Raw genomic sequence first — 16,766 nt, 5'->3', positions numbered from 1 at the left:
TTTATTGGTATATTTTAATATATTTATATCCTCTTATAATAACCTCATCCTTTCCTGGGATGACTAACTTCTTAAATGGTTTCTTTTTAATTTGCATACATTAAAGCTTGATTTTGTGGTGTAAAGCTCTATGGGATTTGACACATTCAAAATGTTGTGAATCCCTTATCACTGTTTAACACAGAACACTTCCACTGTCCTAAAAATTTTCTGTGCTTCACATATTCATCTCCCTTTCACCCTTGAAAGATTAGCAACCATGATAGACTCACTACCTAAAATTTTGCCTTTTTCAGAATGTCTTATAATTGGAATAAAACAGCTATATAGCCTTTTAAGACTGGCTGGGCTTCCTTCACTTAACAACATGCCTTTAAGGTTTCTCTTTGTTTTGTCTTGGCTTGATAGCTCTTTTTTTTTTTTTTTAATTGCTGAATAGTAGTTAACTACATGGGTATATCACAGCTTATCTATCCATTCACCCACTGAAAGCCATCTTGGTTGCTTCTAGTTTGGGAAAATATCAATAAACCACTATAAACACTAATGTACTATACATTTTTTCTGTTGATAAATGTTTCAATTCAATTGGCCAAATATTTGAGCGATTTCTGAATTGTCTGGCAAGATTTCATTTCACTTTGTATAAAACTTCCAGACTATTCTCCAAAGTGGCTGTACCATTTTGCATCCCCAGAACAATGAATGAGAACTCCTGTTGCTCCACATCCTCATCAGTGTTTCATATTATCAGTTTTCTGGATTTTCACCATTACAACTGCTGTGTCATTAATGGCATCTCGCTGTTATTTTAACCTACAAGTTAATAATGACAAATACAGTAGAGTATCCATTTATATTCTTTGTTGCCATTTTTGTTCATTCACTAAGTTCTGCCGGACTCTTTGTGACCTCATGGACTGCAGCATGCCAGGCTCCTCTGTCCTCTACTAACTCCCAGAGTTTGCTCAAAATTCAAAGCCATTGAGTTGGTGATGCTATCTAACCATCTCTCCCTCTTCTGCCTCCTTCTCCTTTTGCCTTCAATCTTTCCCAGCATCAGGGTCTTTTATATGCTTACCTGTCATCTATTTATCATCTTTGGGGAGGTGACTGTTCAGAGCTCTGCTTGTTTTTCAAGTTGTTTGTTTTCTTACGTCTACTTTTAAGAGTCCTTAGTATATTTTGGATACTAGTACTTTATCAGATATGTGTTCTGCAAATATTTTCTCTATTCTGTAGCTAGTCTCATTTCCTTTACAGTGTATTCAAGACAGCTGAAGGTAATTTTAATTATATCCAATTTACCTTACTTTTTTCTTTTACAAATGATGTTTTTGGTGTTTTATCTAAAAAAATTATTGCTAAACTCAAGGTCACTGAGATTTTCTACTATGCTATTTTATTTTTTTATTTTTTTAAGTCAATACTTTTCTCCTTTATTCTTTATCAATAATACTAAAAACCATTCACTTAACATATACTGTGTGCCAAATAAGCACTTTATGGTTAGTAATAATCATTAACTCCTCACCACAAAACTATGACGTAGATAGTATTGGCTCCATTTTATGCTATTTTATAAAAGTCTTATAGTGTTGCTTTTAACATTTAGGTCTATGATTCATTTTTGAGTTAACTTTGGTGACAATTGTAACATTTTAGCTAGATTCTTTTTTTTTTTTTTTTTTTAGTGAGAGGCATGTCAGTATCTGGGCTTCATAAGTGGCGCTAGTAGTAAAGAACCCACCTGCCAATGAAGGAGACATAAGAGACACAGGTTCAATTCCTGGGTCTGGAAGATCCCCTGAAGGCATGCCTGGAAATCCACTCCAGTATGCTTGCCTGGAGAATCCCAGGACAGAAGAGCCTGGCAGGCTGCAGTCCATAGGATCACAAAGAGTCAGACATGACTGTAGTGATTTCACACACACACACCAGTACCCAGTTGTTTGGGCATCAAATCATTTCTCCATTGAATTTCCTTTACTCTTTTTCCAAAAATCATTTGATTGTATTTGCTTGCATCTGTTTCTGGTGTGTCTATTCTGTGTCATTGATCTATAGGTCTAATTTTTGACAACACTATGCTGCCCTGGTTACTGTAGCTTTATATTAAGTCTTGAAATGTGATAGTGTCAGTCTTCCATCTTGGTTCTTCTTCAATATTGTGTTAGCTATTCTGGGTCATTTTTTGCTCCTTTATATAATTTTAGGAACAATTTGTTGATATCCACAAATTGATTTTGGGATTGCATTGAAACTATGCTGGGACAGATTGAAGGCAGGAAGAAAAGGGGACAACAGAGGACAAGATGGTTGGATGGCATCTCCGACTCAATGGACATGAGATTGAGCAAGCTCTGGGAAATGCTGAAAGACAGGGAAGCTTGGTGTGCTGCAGTCCATGGGGTTGCAAAGAGTCAGATACAACTGAGTGACCACAACTGAAACTATAGATCCCCTTGAGAAAAACTAACACATTAGAAATATCAAATCTTTCAATTCATGAATACAAAGTACATCTTCATTTGTTTTCTTTGATTTCTTTCATCAGAGTTATATAGTTTTCTACACATTTTCCTATAAATATATTTTTTAGATTCATGCCTCAGTAATTCATGTTTTGGTGCTAATGTAAATGCTACTAGATTTTTAAATTTCAAATTTTAATTGTTCATTGCTGGTATATAAGAAAATAATCTACATTTGTATAACAATCTTATTTCTTATGCCCTTGCTATCATCACTTATTCTTCCTGATACCCGGATCATCTGTGGTTTTGCTTATATCTTGAAGTATTTCATGCTCTTTTACCACAATCATCTTTTTCATCTGGGATAGTCCCCCCAAAGACCAATCATGAGACTAAATTAATTATGAAAGTCAGTCTGCTCCACTTAATCCAATTAAACTTAATTGCATGAACCCTATTATCATGCTTACCTAAGGGACATGTTACCTTCATATTTTTAAACAGATTTTCTGAGCCAAATCACTTTCACAAATATGACTCTCAGAAAAGATATTTTAGATATAAGAAGACCAGGGGAAATCAGATTTATCTCATTAACCTAAGAGTTTGTGCCAAACCACATAATGATTTGTGGACTGCCCGTAAAGTCTTGTTGATAATGGAAACAGTCCTGCTAGAGGGAGTGACATGTGAGCAAACTGCAGAACTGATTAATTGAAAACACTAAACACATAGAGTTAAAGTTTGTATGAAACCATAATAAGAAGCATTAAAAGGGAAGTGCTAAACATAAATTATGATTGTTAAATTGGCACATAAAGTCATTTCATGCAAATGCACTGACATAAATCACAGTGTGACATAGACTGCATCATTTTCCTAGAATGTGCAAGTGTAAGTAATTCCTAATTTAGAAAAAGGCAGAAGCACTGCTAGAAAACTCAAAAATTGTGTGACTTAATTTGCTTAACAAATTAAAGACGACGAGGGAAATGGTATCATTTGCCCAAAAGTTATATGGCCAGAAAGTTGAAATTTAATCTATGTTCTACCGTGCTCTTTCACTATAGAATATTTTATGCATATGTAACTTTTTCTAATAGAAAGAGTGGTATTTTTGCTATTGTAGAGTCACTAATGGGTGAATCTATGAAAATTAACAGCACAAACTTGGAAACTTGGAGGGTATCAACACAGGCTATCAAAATTAACTGTGTGCTGTCAAAAATAGAATATTCCCAACAACTGAGTGCCTTTGGAAACCTCATGGAATTTGGGTTTTATGTGTGCACACTAAGTCACTTCAGTAGTGTCTGACTCTTTGAAATCCCATGAACCATAGCCCACCAGGCTCCTCTGTTCATGGGATTCTCCAGGCAAGAACACTGGAGTGGGTGGCCATGCCCTCCACCAGGGAATCTTCCTGATCTTGCTATCAAACCTGTTTCTCCTGTGTCTTCTGCATTGTAGGCCGATTCTTTAACCCTGAGCCATCAGGGAAGCCCTGGGTTTTGTAACACCTTCTTAAAAGTAACTTTCCCATGGTGTTAAAATAGTAAGTATTAGAGCTGGGACTGAATGATGACTTTTCTGAATCTTGACCCTCCTAAAAGCACAGGATGAAAAAGAAGATCCAGGTAGCATTAGTACCAGATCTTTCTAACTAGGGAGAGCATCAAATGCTTCCTTCTTTTTCTTCCCTCATTCCAACCTACTTATCAGAATTTCTATGTGAAGGTCACCTTCTCTGGAGGAGGAGAAAGACTCTTGAGTGTATTCTTCAACCTCAATTGTACTGAAGAAAAAAGAACCGAAAACCACCCAGAACAAACCAAAAGACCACTAAAATGGCAAAGTGAGAAACACCACACAGAAAAAAGCAGATTTCTTTACTTCCATTGAACTGCTCAGGTTGGGCATAACTTCCCATTTGTGTATCTGAGCATTTTGTTAGAATCCCACAATCAGAAATAAACTCTTGTAACTTCTGAGACCAGTGTGTGAACTGTGGCAAAGGAAATTCAGGGGAACAATGGTATCATAATTGAAAGAGGAGTACTCAAAATCATTTTTGCGCATCTGTTTCTTAGAAGGATGGATAAGTATCTTACAAAAAGAGCAAAACTAAATGCAAACAATAATAATCTCTTTTCAAGAGATGTGTGTGGGGTCCTAATGTTGTATTATTTATTTAAGGTAATAAATAATATCTATAGAGATATGGAGGACTTTAAAATGTCATACTATGATTCAGACACTTTTCTTATTATATTACGTTAGAAATGTGTTTTGTCAACTCCTAAGGTGCACTGTGTACACATTCTACTGAATCGGACACAAATATCCAAATTCCTCTGTTCATTTTAGCATTAAGTTATCTCTTTAATTGAATTTTTAGATCAAATAAATGCAGAAACCAACCATCCAGGCATGACTTTGGCTTGATCAGTTTCAATTTTAAACAATATTTCTTATATCTGATAAATAAATAATAATTGCTTATCATGGAAAGTAATATAGCATGGTGGCTAAAAACAAAGACTTTGGAGTTAGATGACATCGTCTAAAATCCTGCTTTAAGCTTACAAGCACTCTGAACAAGGGGACATTACTTAAACTTTCTAAGCCTCAGTGTTCTTATCTATACAATAGGAATAATAACAACAATATCTCCTTTGGGTTGTTAGGAGGATTAAATGACTTCATTTGTGAAATGTACCATTACACATATGATTGCTCATCAATAGTATATATTTTTTTCATTATGTGCAAGCATTATCCTAGATGCAAAAGTAAAAGAGTGTTTAGAAGTAAAAGATCAGGGAGACCTCACTGCTTTCAACTCCATTAATGAATAGGTATGATTCCTCTCTTCAAAGAATAAGAAACACTTAGACATAAGCATTCAAGTCAAAGCTTTAGAAGGGAGTTTGGGGAGAGATGAAATGGAACATGAATTTGCAAATAGAAAGCACATTTAGAGGGTGATTAGAAACAGAGCTGTGTAGGATATATTATTCTAAATTATTAAGCTATTACATTTTTGTATTTGCACAATGAAAATGCCAATGAGTTAACCCTTTTGGAAACTGCTAGAAGTACATTGGGCTTATTAACATTATATAATTGTGTACTTATAGAGTAATCAGTTTTCCCTGGAGGAATAAAGAAAATCACTATACTTAGGTTAAGTGACATTTTATTTCTAATGGCATTAAGATTTACACTATAAAACAATGATTCTTTGAATAGAAGCAGAAAAAGCTGTTGGTTTGGAGTAAGAAAATCTAAGTCTTGCCCGATTCTCTTGTTGACTACAGATTTAATATTGGATGTTCCAATGCAAGTATTTCAAAAAACAAGAGAATGACTTCATTACAAAAGTTTTTCAGAATATTAAACGAGATGATTCGCACTGAAGTTGTTTGTAAAATCCAAAGTGCTTTGTAAGCTAAGGTATTACCTTCTGAAAACAAAATTTAAAGCCAAAACTATCTGAAACAACCTTGTAAAATGATCTTACTTTTCTCTAATGACTGATTATTCACATTGCTTATTTCATTCTCATTAATGTATTAAGTTATCAGTATGAATATTATTTTTCTCATTTTGAAAATGATAAAGCTAGGACTTGGAGAATATAAATACACGATTCTGCCACTAGTACTTGGTGTGAGAGGCAGAGGCAAAACCAGAAAGCAAAGCCTTTAGAAACAAAGTCCAAGCATTTAGTCATACACCAATTGCTTCTCTATTACTTGTAGTAGTCTTCCAAATACCCTGAAAAATTAAGAGAGGACAAGTCACATTCATCCTGCTTTCTTAGTACCTACACAAACAGTGGTAAATGGTAGGCATAGCAAGGTACTCGTAGGTTGACTGTTTATTGTAAAATTCTATAGTCACGCAGTAAATCATTTGACTCTAAGGCATTTTGTGTCTCTTGTTTTATGTTTTATTCAGCTTTAGCTCCCATGGTTATATATATGCATCAGAGTGGTGCTTTGTGAAGGCGACCCTGGTGGCCATATTTCTGTACATACATGTAAGTTATGTACATAAATTCCACTTTAGACTTTCAAATGGTCAAATAGTCATCTCACTATAAATTCCAACGAGCTATCACAGTTCTAAGGACCAAAATTCAAATCAAGAGACTTGGAGTCTAGACCACAATTTTCTAAGCCTCACTTATGACATAATTGTCACAGAAAGCTTCTAACACCCTTCCTATCCCCTTTATGATTCAACATTATTTCTGAAATAGTCTCAGGCAGCATTAAAAGGTATTTCAACATTTTCTATACAATAAACTTTACTATACCATGCTTTCTAATATACTATATAACTAGAATTTATTATGTTCTTCTTTTTCTAGTCTACATTTTACATGAAAATTTAAGCTAGATGAATCCAATCAATCTTAACTAATACTAATTAAACACAGGTGATTTAAAATATGTTGTTTTTAATTTTTTAAGAAAAGTAATTAAGATATGTTTATATAATTAGGTGAGTAAGAGATCCTAAAATACTACCACTAAAATTAATTAATTATTAAATGACTGGAATCAGAATAAGTATTCAAAATCAATAGGTATTCTCTATTTTAAAATTAAATACTTAGAAAAATGTCCATTTGCCAAAAAGTGATGTATATATTTAAAGCAATTCCAGTTGTAATCACTGGAAGTATTTTCTTCTTTGCAAGTTGAATCAAATGACATTCGAGTCTCAAAGTGCTATTAAAGTATTATTTTAAAATATTAGAGTTTACAAGTTCTCTAGAGATTGTCATAAGTTCAAATATTGGCTCTAGTTCATAGCCTAAATGTGATGAGAAGCCATGGGCAAGTTTACATGAATGAACAGATATTTCTACAGTTATAGCAGGGCCTTTGCTTAAATATTTATGTTCCTCATCTTGAATTTTCTCTTCTGGCTTATTTACTATTTTTTTTTAAAGTCTATTACTTCCCTTCTCTTCTCCATTTCCATCCCTACTGTTTTCTCTACTTTTGAATTCTTTCCTTCCTGCTTGTCTCTTCCCATTCTCCATCTCTTCCTTTTTCCCTCTCCTCCTCTCTTCTCTGCTCTTCTCTCTTTACTTCCATGCTCCCTCTCTCTTAGTCTCCTTCATCCTTTGCCATCCTCCCCTTCCTAGAGGGACCTGTGTGGCAGAGACTCAGAGAGTGGCAGGGCAGGATGTCAGGTGGGGAAGTAGAAACTGGGAAAGGAGATGTTATCTTGAAGCATCAGTGTCCTTGATGACTAAGAAAGCCGGGCGGTAAGAGCAGGGGTTGGTGAAGGGCAACAATGTGCGAGAAACAAAGGAATGAGACAGTGGGAGATGAGCCATGAGGATTTGCCAGTGTGGGCTTCCCTGATAGACCAGTTGGTAAAGAATATGCCTGCAATGCAGGAGACCCCAGTTGGATTCCTAGGTCAGGAAGATCTGCTAGAGAAGGGACAGGCTACCCACTCCAGTATTCTTGGGCTTCCATTGTGGCTCAGCTGGTAAAGAATCTGCCTGCAATGTGGGAGACCTGGGTTTGATCCCTGGGTTGGGAAGATCCCCTGGAGAAGGGAAAGGCTACCCACTCCAGTACTCTGGCCTGGAGAATTCCATGGACTGTATAGTCCTTGGGGTCACAAAGAGTTGGACACAATTGAGCAACTTTCACTTCACAATGACCAAGGAGGCAAGTGGGAGGTGAATACAAAGAGAGGTGCCCATGAAAGAGGTTTCTGACAGCCTAGCAGGCACCTTTGAATGAGTGCAGAGGCCATGGAACAAGACAGCTGGCATCGCTGGGAGATTGGGAACATGGAACAAATAAGTAAAAGGATCAGACAGTAAGTAAGAATACTGATTAAAACTTGAGTTAGGTTTTTCAAGGTTAGAAAAGCACTACAGAAGCTTGAAGAGGAAAGAGACTACAAAGAAATCTGCAGTTTTGGGTAGGAATTAAAGGAATCAGTATGAACTCTTGGATTTTGTTTTATTATATTATTTGTTATATATTAATATATGCGTTTGTATTTAAAGAGATAATTTTAAATGTACCTGTAGCCCTTTGACTCAAAATTGGAGCTGAGAATGGAAGAGTCTGTTCACATTTCCAGAATTTTCTTCTTAATGAACTTAGAGAAACTTTTTCCTCATTTCAGTTTTGGTACTAAATTCTAACTCAAGTCACAAAGATAGGAAAGAGTATAGGCAATCAAACTTGAATCTTTACTTTGTCATTTATCAGTTATGGCTCCAGTTTAAAGATAAAATGAGATAAAGCATACAATTTATTTGATTTTTGGATGTGGTGAAGTTAAAACAATATATGATCCCTGACTTTCAAATAAATATCACCTCTTTGCATCATACAAGTTCAAGTTACCTAAATCAGGGGTTAGTAACACTATTTTGCATGAAGGAAATAAAGCTTGGGGAAGTTAAATGACTTGATGAAAATCAAACAGCTACTGAGTACCAGCACCCTGGACCAGAGCTCAAGCTTCCTTATCACTAACCCAGCAGCAAGGAATCATGTTAATTTCAACATTTTCTGAAAACCAAAGGCCTTTGGCTATAGGATTTAATAATCTTAATTTTTACTATTCAGTTAATTAAGCACTTCTATGGCCAGGGTAGGATAGCTCTGAGGATCTGATTGACATGAATATCCCCTTGCTACACTTTATTCTACAATTCAACTTATAACAACCAATAAATGATGATAGGGGAAAATACTGCCTTCAGTACCCCAGAATGAAAAAATCCAAACTGGCATTTTGGAATTTTTCCCTTATCATAGCAATACACAGGCAGCACATTCTGACCTATCAAATTGGAGATGTGTGGGCTATCGAGGTGCTGTTACAAGAAAATATGAAATAAGTTTCCCATTGAAAACATGTTGATAAAATGTTGGCAGGTAAAAGTTTGGCAGCATAGGAAGAAAATATCTTTAAATGTATCCAAGTGAAAGGTCATCTTTTAAGTTAACAAGTAGTTACCTGAAGCCTCCCTTGAAATCAGTAAATTGCTCATCTTGCAAACCAGGTTAGGAATTGGATTTCTAAAGCAAAAAATGTCCTATGGCACAGAATAAGTGCAAAGATGTGCCAAAATTTTAGATGTCTTATGTAATTTAGTTTTGACGTAAACAAGACAGTCTGATCTTATAATAAGATCCAATTAATACAGTGCTGACAATCTCTATGTCAGGTAGGCAAGAACACAACATGTGTTTTTCACCTTTGACCAGAAGCTCATTATTTTTGCATGTATTTCTTTGCTTTTATCATCAAAGTATGTTAGAGCAATAAAAGGAATAAATAAGGTAGAATAACAAATAAATAAAGGAATGTACAGGAGGTTAACAATATGCTATGATAAAATACTATCCTATTTCACAGATTAGTGTACATTTAGAAGGTTAAAAAAAGTACAACTGCACAACAGAAAGAAAACTTAATAAGCCAGAGTCTGGAATTAATGCTTCCCTAGTAGCTCAGCTGGTCAAAAATCTGCCTGCAAGCAGGAAACCCCAGTTTGATTCCTGGGTTGGGAAGATCCACTGGAGAAGGGAAAGGCTACCCACTTCAGTATTCTTGCCTGGAGAATTCCATTTACTGTAATAATGATAAAAACTTGGAGAAATTTCTAACATTTAGAACAAAAGAATATCTCAAATATTTTTTACTCTCTCATACACCAATTTGATTAAAATGTTTCTATCCTTTGATATTTGACTATCAATCCTTTCTTTATTTCTCTTATCTAATTTCTTCTTTGACCCAATTTGTGACCACCTCTTGTCTTTTCTATGAATGTTGTATCTTTTTTTTCTTTCAAAGTAGAAGGATCATCTGAAACTACCACAACATTGTTACCTGGCTATACCCCAATACAAAATAAAACGTTTAAAGTTTGAAAAAAAAAAAAAAAAACAAAGTAGAAGGATAAGATAGTTGGATGGCATCATCAACTCAATGAACATGAACTTGAACAAACTCTGGGAGATATGGAGGACAGGGAAGCCTGGGGTGCTGTAGTCCATGGGGCTGCAAAGAGTTGGACACAACTTGGTGACTGAATAACAAAAGTAGAAGCTACAGAAATAGGCTGGGTTATAGTGACAGTCTCTGTTCCTTAAAATCTGGGTTTAAATGCTACCCTACTCTGTTCTCCAGGAGTTATAGAATGAAAGGATTAAGAGAAGGTTGCAATGGTATTTGTACACACCCATTTGTAAACCTGGCTTGGATGTTTATATTACTAAGTGGTACACATTTGGTAAATATATTCTTTTTATTTGACATATTTCACATATGCAAGCATGCACATCATCACATACACATACATAACTTTAAAAGGAAGAAATTTAGTGCACATTTTTTATTTTTGCCAATTTAAAGTAGAACTACCCCAGAAGGTACTAAAGGATCTTCCTGTTTGCTTTGGCATAGGTAATACAATTTTCCAAAGCACCTCAATAGGGACTACTATGAAGTCTGCCTCAAGAAAGCAATATTATCATAAGGACTCCCTACCTGATATGTGGAAGCCATTTGACCTCAAAGAATCTTCAACCTAATCATAACCGACACTAAAATAATGTTATCAGAGTGTCAAACCTGCTATGTGAGACTGGAAGAGATAAGGTGTAAGAAAATCTTAATCTACAAAGAAAGTGATCTGAAAGGCATTGTTATGATGAACTGACCTAAAAAATGATTCTCAAAAAATGCTGCATTAATGATTCTAGCTTTGTTTTTATTTTGAATAATCTATTTTCTAAATTAGACTAATGAAATACATTTGAAAAAAATGTAGTAATAAATGACTACAATTTGAATAATGATTTCTCTCTTCTTAAATAAATGTAAGACAATAGCAAAGAGGAAAATCTAGACATTTTATTAAAAGCAAATTCTGTCTTTTTGGTTCTAATCCATTCAACAAATAAGTTTGGTATGAAAATGACTGACAATCATAGAGAAATTAAAATACTTAGATTGTGAGTATTTTAGTACTATTCCTATGTGACACTAGTATTTAAAAGCCCAGTGAAGGTAATATAAGAAAATTGATTCAACCAAAATCACAGCTCCCCAAATTATTCATTATCTATCTATTTGTAATCATAATAGAGCCATTTGGTGTTAATGTCTGTGTCATCATCTTGTATAAAAGCCCTCCTCTATAACTGAACTTTAGTTGGATAAATCTGTCAAGTGGATCTGTTTCTCAGAAAGAAGCAGTAAAGACCAGTGAGTTCATTACCCACTCTTAAGGTTTTCATTTGGAACTAAAAGTGGCCAAACCAAATAGTATTTTGAATTTATACTTATATAGGCAAACCTCTCCAGCAACTGTTATTTTCCCACAACAATTTCATACAGAGTCAAATGTCCAAAATTTTGGCACATTGTGCCTTTATGATCCATTTATTATTTGTATAATATACAACTTATTTCAAAGTCAGCAGACTTTCAGAAATTTTAAAAAGAAGTAGACACACGAAAGGGTAATCTGATTTACTTCTTTGACCTTCTCTTCATGTACTTAAAAGGCAAATTGTGTTGGGCATAGAATAGTACAGTCATAAAATATAAGGTGTCTCTGTTCCATTTCTATTTCCCTTCTCTCCTGGACACTCAACTTAAAATTGCTTGGGTATCAAGTATACATTTCAGTAAAAACAATGAAAAACAATTTACTAACTACATTACTTGAAGATCAAACAAGCTTGTAAAAAATAAAGGTGTTCAAAGGGTTATTATTAACTTAAGTTGTTTAAATACAGTTCATAAGGGATAGAAAGTAAGAAAACAAAATTCACCAGAATCAATTACATGGATATTAATTCTTCAGTAAAAGGCAATGTGCTCACCCTCATTCAACAGGAAGGCCAGTGAAACGAAAGGGCTGAGAATTCCAGAGTGTCCAGAACATAGCCTGCAGGGCATTGTTCCTAACAGACAGAAAGCAAAGTATTCCTTGCATTTTCAAGACATATGACATCACTACAGGGAAATAATGACATCCAATAAATTTTGTTCAGAACATAAAACTTTTACTAGAAAGTACAATAAGTAAGACACTAGGTCATATATTTGAGGGAGAGTAGGTAGAAAAGATATGAATACTCTCAGAGGCTAGACTAACATTTACTAGAATTGAGAAAAAGAAAACATAAGATTTATTTCTTTATAAATATTTCTACAGGTTTGAGTACTTCTTCCCAAGCATTGATCAGGGATATGTGGAAAATCGCTAAAGCCAGTTTCAACCTAGTCACTACTCATCTTTTCCTTAAAATAAACACCTATTGTTGTCTGTTTTCCATATAGCCACATGTACAACAATGGTTGGAAATACCTGTAGGGGAGTCTACCTGTAGTTAGAGAATGGGCAGGCTGTCCTTGGTAACAAACATATGGTGTGTGGAAGTGTTTTAATTTTAAATGGCCTAGAAAGACGTAGGAAAATAAAATGATATGTCCAATAGCATATAAGAGCAAACTCTTCAGAAAATCCATTAGTTAGGTTTGCTATAGTAATGCTGCGTAACAAGATACTACAATGCCTTAATGACTCAAAAGAGTAAATACCTTGTTGTTCCTCCTCATTCACAAATCTGTAAGTTAAATGTTGGTTCTGCTGGGCTCGGCTGGACTCAGCTGGGCTTTGCTGTTGGTCATAGATTTAATTCAGGTCTTCCCAAGTGTCTTTTCATCCTGAGATTGATAGCAATGTTGGAGTGTGCTCTCATGGTGGATGTCAGAAGGATGAGAGGCCAAGTTACAAAATACTTAAAGCTTCTGTTGGAATTATATTTGCTAACATTTAGTGCCCAGAGTAAGTCACTGGCCATACCCAGTATCACTGGGGCAGGAAAGGGTACTCAGTTTACCACATGGAGAGGTATAGTTGAATCACATAGCAAAGTGAATATATGCATTGTTTCTATAATAAAGAGGGAAGACTAGTGAAAAATGATCCAATCTAACACTAAATGCTAGTGATGGAATCATCAAAGCCAGAAGATACAGCATTCTTGAGAGGTGAGAAAATTCTCAAAGGGCACCACGAATACATGGCAATGATAATAGACCTGATTCCTGCCTTGTGGTGAAGACTAAGTAAGATGATAATGAATAAACATAACCTACTTTCTTCCATAAAGTATCAAGGTCATGAAAATAAAGATTTTTTAAATAAAATTTAATTATTAGAAATAGTCTGACACTTCCTAGTTTCCTTTTTTTTGAGAAAACTCCCTGACTTTGAAGGTAAGAGTATTCTATTTACAAGCATCTTTCTATTTTCAGGAGCATATATTCTGCAAAAGTGAACCTATAATTTCCTTGCTAAATTGAGTGCAACCAGTTAGTGGGATGGAACTGCAGATTCACTGTTAACGATCCTGTCATTTCTCATCACCAGACTTTACCCATCCTGTGATGCTATTTTGATATTCAGAGTCTAATTGAAACCCAGTGTTATGCCAAGTACAGACCCTGTTATAGGAGGTGAATCTGATGTATGTAAGAATGAGTGGTTATTGCTCTCTTTCATTCCTAGCTGGACTGCAGCCATATCAACATTTCAGGAAAAACAATTTCTTCAATGTCCTATTAAACTGAAGCAAAAGAAGGAATTCCTTAGATGATACAGTAGAATAATCTTAAATAGACAACTAAGAGTTAACAGCAATGATTACTGTTTACCATACCTAGGTGCATATCAGGTACTCAGTAAATAATAATGGAAGAAAGAAAGAGAAGGAGAGCAGGAAGAACTATACATTTCTTTACATGGACCTAAGTTCCTAAAACAAGAAAATTTCTGAGTGTGCCCTAGGTTCTACTAAGCATACTTAGTTCTAGTAATCATTTAACATATTAGAGGGCAAAGAAAACAAGAAAAGATGAAAACCATGTCTTCAAAATTTGATTCTTAAATGTATATACCTTGAAGTGTGATTTTGAACATGTCAGAAATGTGTTTAAACCCTGTCTATGCCACTCTGGAGAAGGAAATGGCAACCCACTCCAGTGTTCTTGCCTGGAGAATCCCAGGGACAGGGGAGCCTGGTGGCTGCCGTCTATGGGGTCACACAGAGTCGGACACGACTGAAGTGACTTAACAGCAGCAGCAGCAGCATGCCACTCTAACTATCTGTGTGACCCAACAACCAGCATGTAGTAGCTGACATTCTCTCAGCTGTTTGCAGTCACTCTCACAACAAGGGCCTTTATGCTTCTCTCTTTCTATTGTTAAAAATAGCCAAGCAAATTCAGGTAATTGTATTTACTTTTACAGGAAGGAAAGACAGAACATTAGATTCGGAAGCAGATACTCAGGGTTTGAGCCTCACCGCTCTCAATTATCAGTTTTGTGATGATGTTGGATAAGTAACTTAAATCCCCTATGCTTAAATCCACCTTTTACTTAAATGGGAATAAAAATACATATGCTATCTTCCTTAGTGACCAAACATTCCAAAGCAGTACTTTCAAAGCTCTTTGCAGATTGTAAACCACTGTTCAATTGCAATTGTTATTATAATCTTTCATCGTAACTTTTTGCCTTTGGTCTGCATTCAGGATGTTCTGACTTAGTACTGTGTCGACACACAATTCAATTCTAATGACAAGAAAATCCAATTCTTTCAGAGGAAGAAAATGAATTGTATACCATACGGTCACACATTTGGAACCTGTTATTTTCAATAATAACATGTTAGGGAAGCATTCATTATCGACTAGAAATAACTTATTTCGACAGTTAGCTGTAGCAGAGTTCACGCTGAGTGCTAAGATGCTGACATCAAACAGAAAGAGAGTAAATACAGTGAGCTCCGTTCTAGCAGAAGACATCCATCAGCATGGTTTATTTGCAAGGCACTGCATTATTTCTTCTCAATCAGCAAGTTCAAGGTAGCCTCTTTTACAGCAGGAAGTGTTGTACAGCCATTTCTCTTCCTCTGCACTGCTCACCTCTTTGCCTTTCACAGTAAATCTAAACTATTTTAAGGCCACTTCTCTTTTCACCCACAGGTTGGCTTAATACTCACAAGTCACCCTTAGGTCACAGGATATAAACCCAGTTATTTGAATCTAGGAGAGCTAACCTGCTTTCATGAAGATCTCAGCTTTTGAGTCAGATAAATGTCTTCAGATGCATTTGTGCAGAGCACAGCCAAAAGATATGAGGCCAGTTAGGAGATTACATTACTATGTTCCTTTCCCAGCAGATAAGTTTATCCGGGGACCTATATCCTCTTCAGTTCATAGCCGGAAAAAGAGTATTAAGACTTCAAGCCTAATAAAATGCATAGCAAAGCAATTTCATGGTTAAGACAAGAACTGAGTTTGTGGGGGGAAAAAATAGCACTAAATGTGTCCATCAGAATTATTTTAAGAAGCCTGTTATGCATTGGTATCAGAGATCTTCCTCAGGAAGTATTATACAAATGCTGGGATTATCAACAACAACAAAAAGACTGAGTTGTAAAGCAGGAGGAAAATTAAGGTTCCCAAATTATTCTGATAGAAGTAAAAGAAAGGGGAGGCGGCAAACATTAAGAAATTATCTCCACCGCAAAGTCAAATGCTGCAAACACACAATAGATTGTCTGTTCATCAATACTGTGTAAAATGAAAACAACAAAAGCCTACAATAGCAAAACTGACCAGAAACAATACACATACCCATTGGTTTCCATAGAACAGTTTTAATGTGCTTTTGGCATTTTGATCAGTAGAAAGAGAAAATGCAGTATCATTAGAAAACAATATCAAATTTTTCCAGTTTAAATGTACAACTTTGCAAAGTGATTATTTTAAAATTATTTTCCAACTAAAAATATACTTAACATTGTAATCCAATCATTAATAAAGGTCATTTAAAAAAATGATATAGTATGGGGATTTCAACAATTAACTAGCTTTGTTTAGCAAGTTTGTGAAATTAATTTTAGCTTCCTAAGAATTAATGGCTCAAATGGTAAAGAATCTGCCTGCCAGTGCAGGAGACCTGGGTTCAATCCCTGGGTCAGGAAGATCCCCTGGAGAAGGAAATGGCAACCCACTCCTGTATTCTTGCCTGGAGAATTCCATGGACAGAAGAGCCAGACACGAGTGACTAACTTTCACTTTCTTTCATCAAACTTTAAATTTTATCAAAGAATCCAGAGAGTTAGTTTAAATTAAGTCTTAAAATTTAGTTAATCCTGTATCGGGTGAACTACAGTAAAATGAGGTTCTGCTGCTGCTGCT

The sequence above is a fragment of the Bos javanicus genome, chromosome 6, assembly GCF_032452875.1.
Source record: "Bos javanicus breed banteng chromosome 6, ARS-OSU_banteng_1.0, whole genome shotgun sequence".
In the NCBI taxonomy this organism is placed as follows: Eukaryota; Metazoa; Chordata; class Mammalia; order Artiodactyla; family Bovidae; genus Bos; species Bos javanicus.
Note: the sequence above shows the minus strand (reverse complement) of the source record.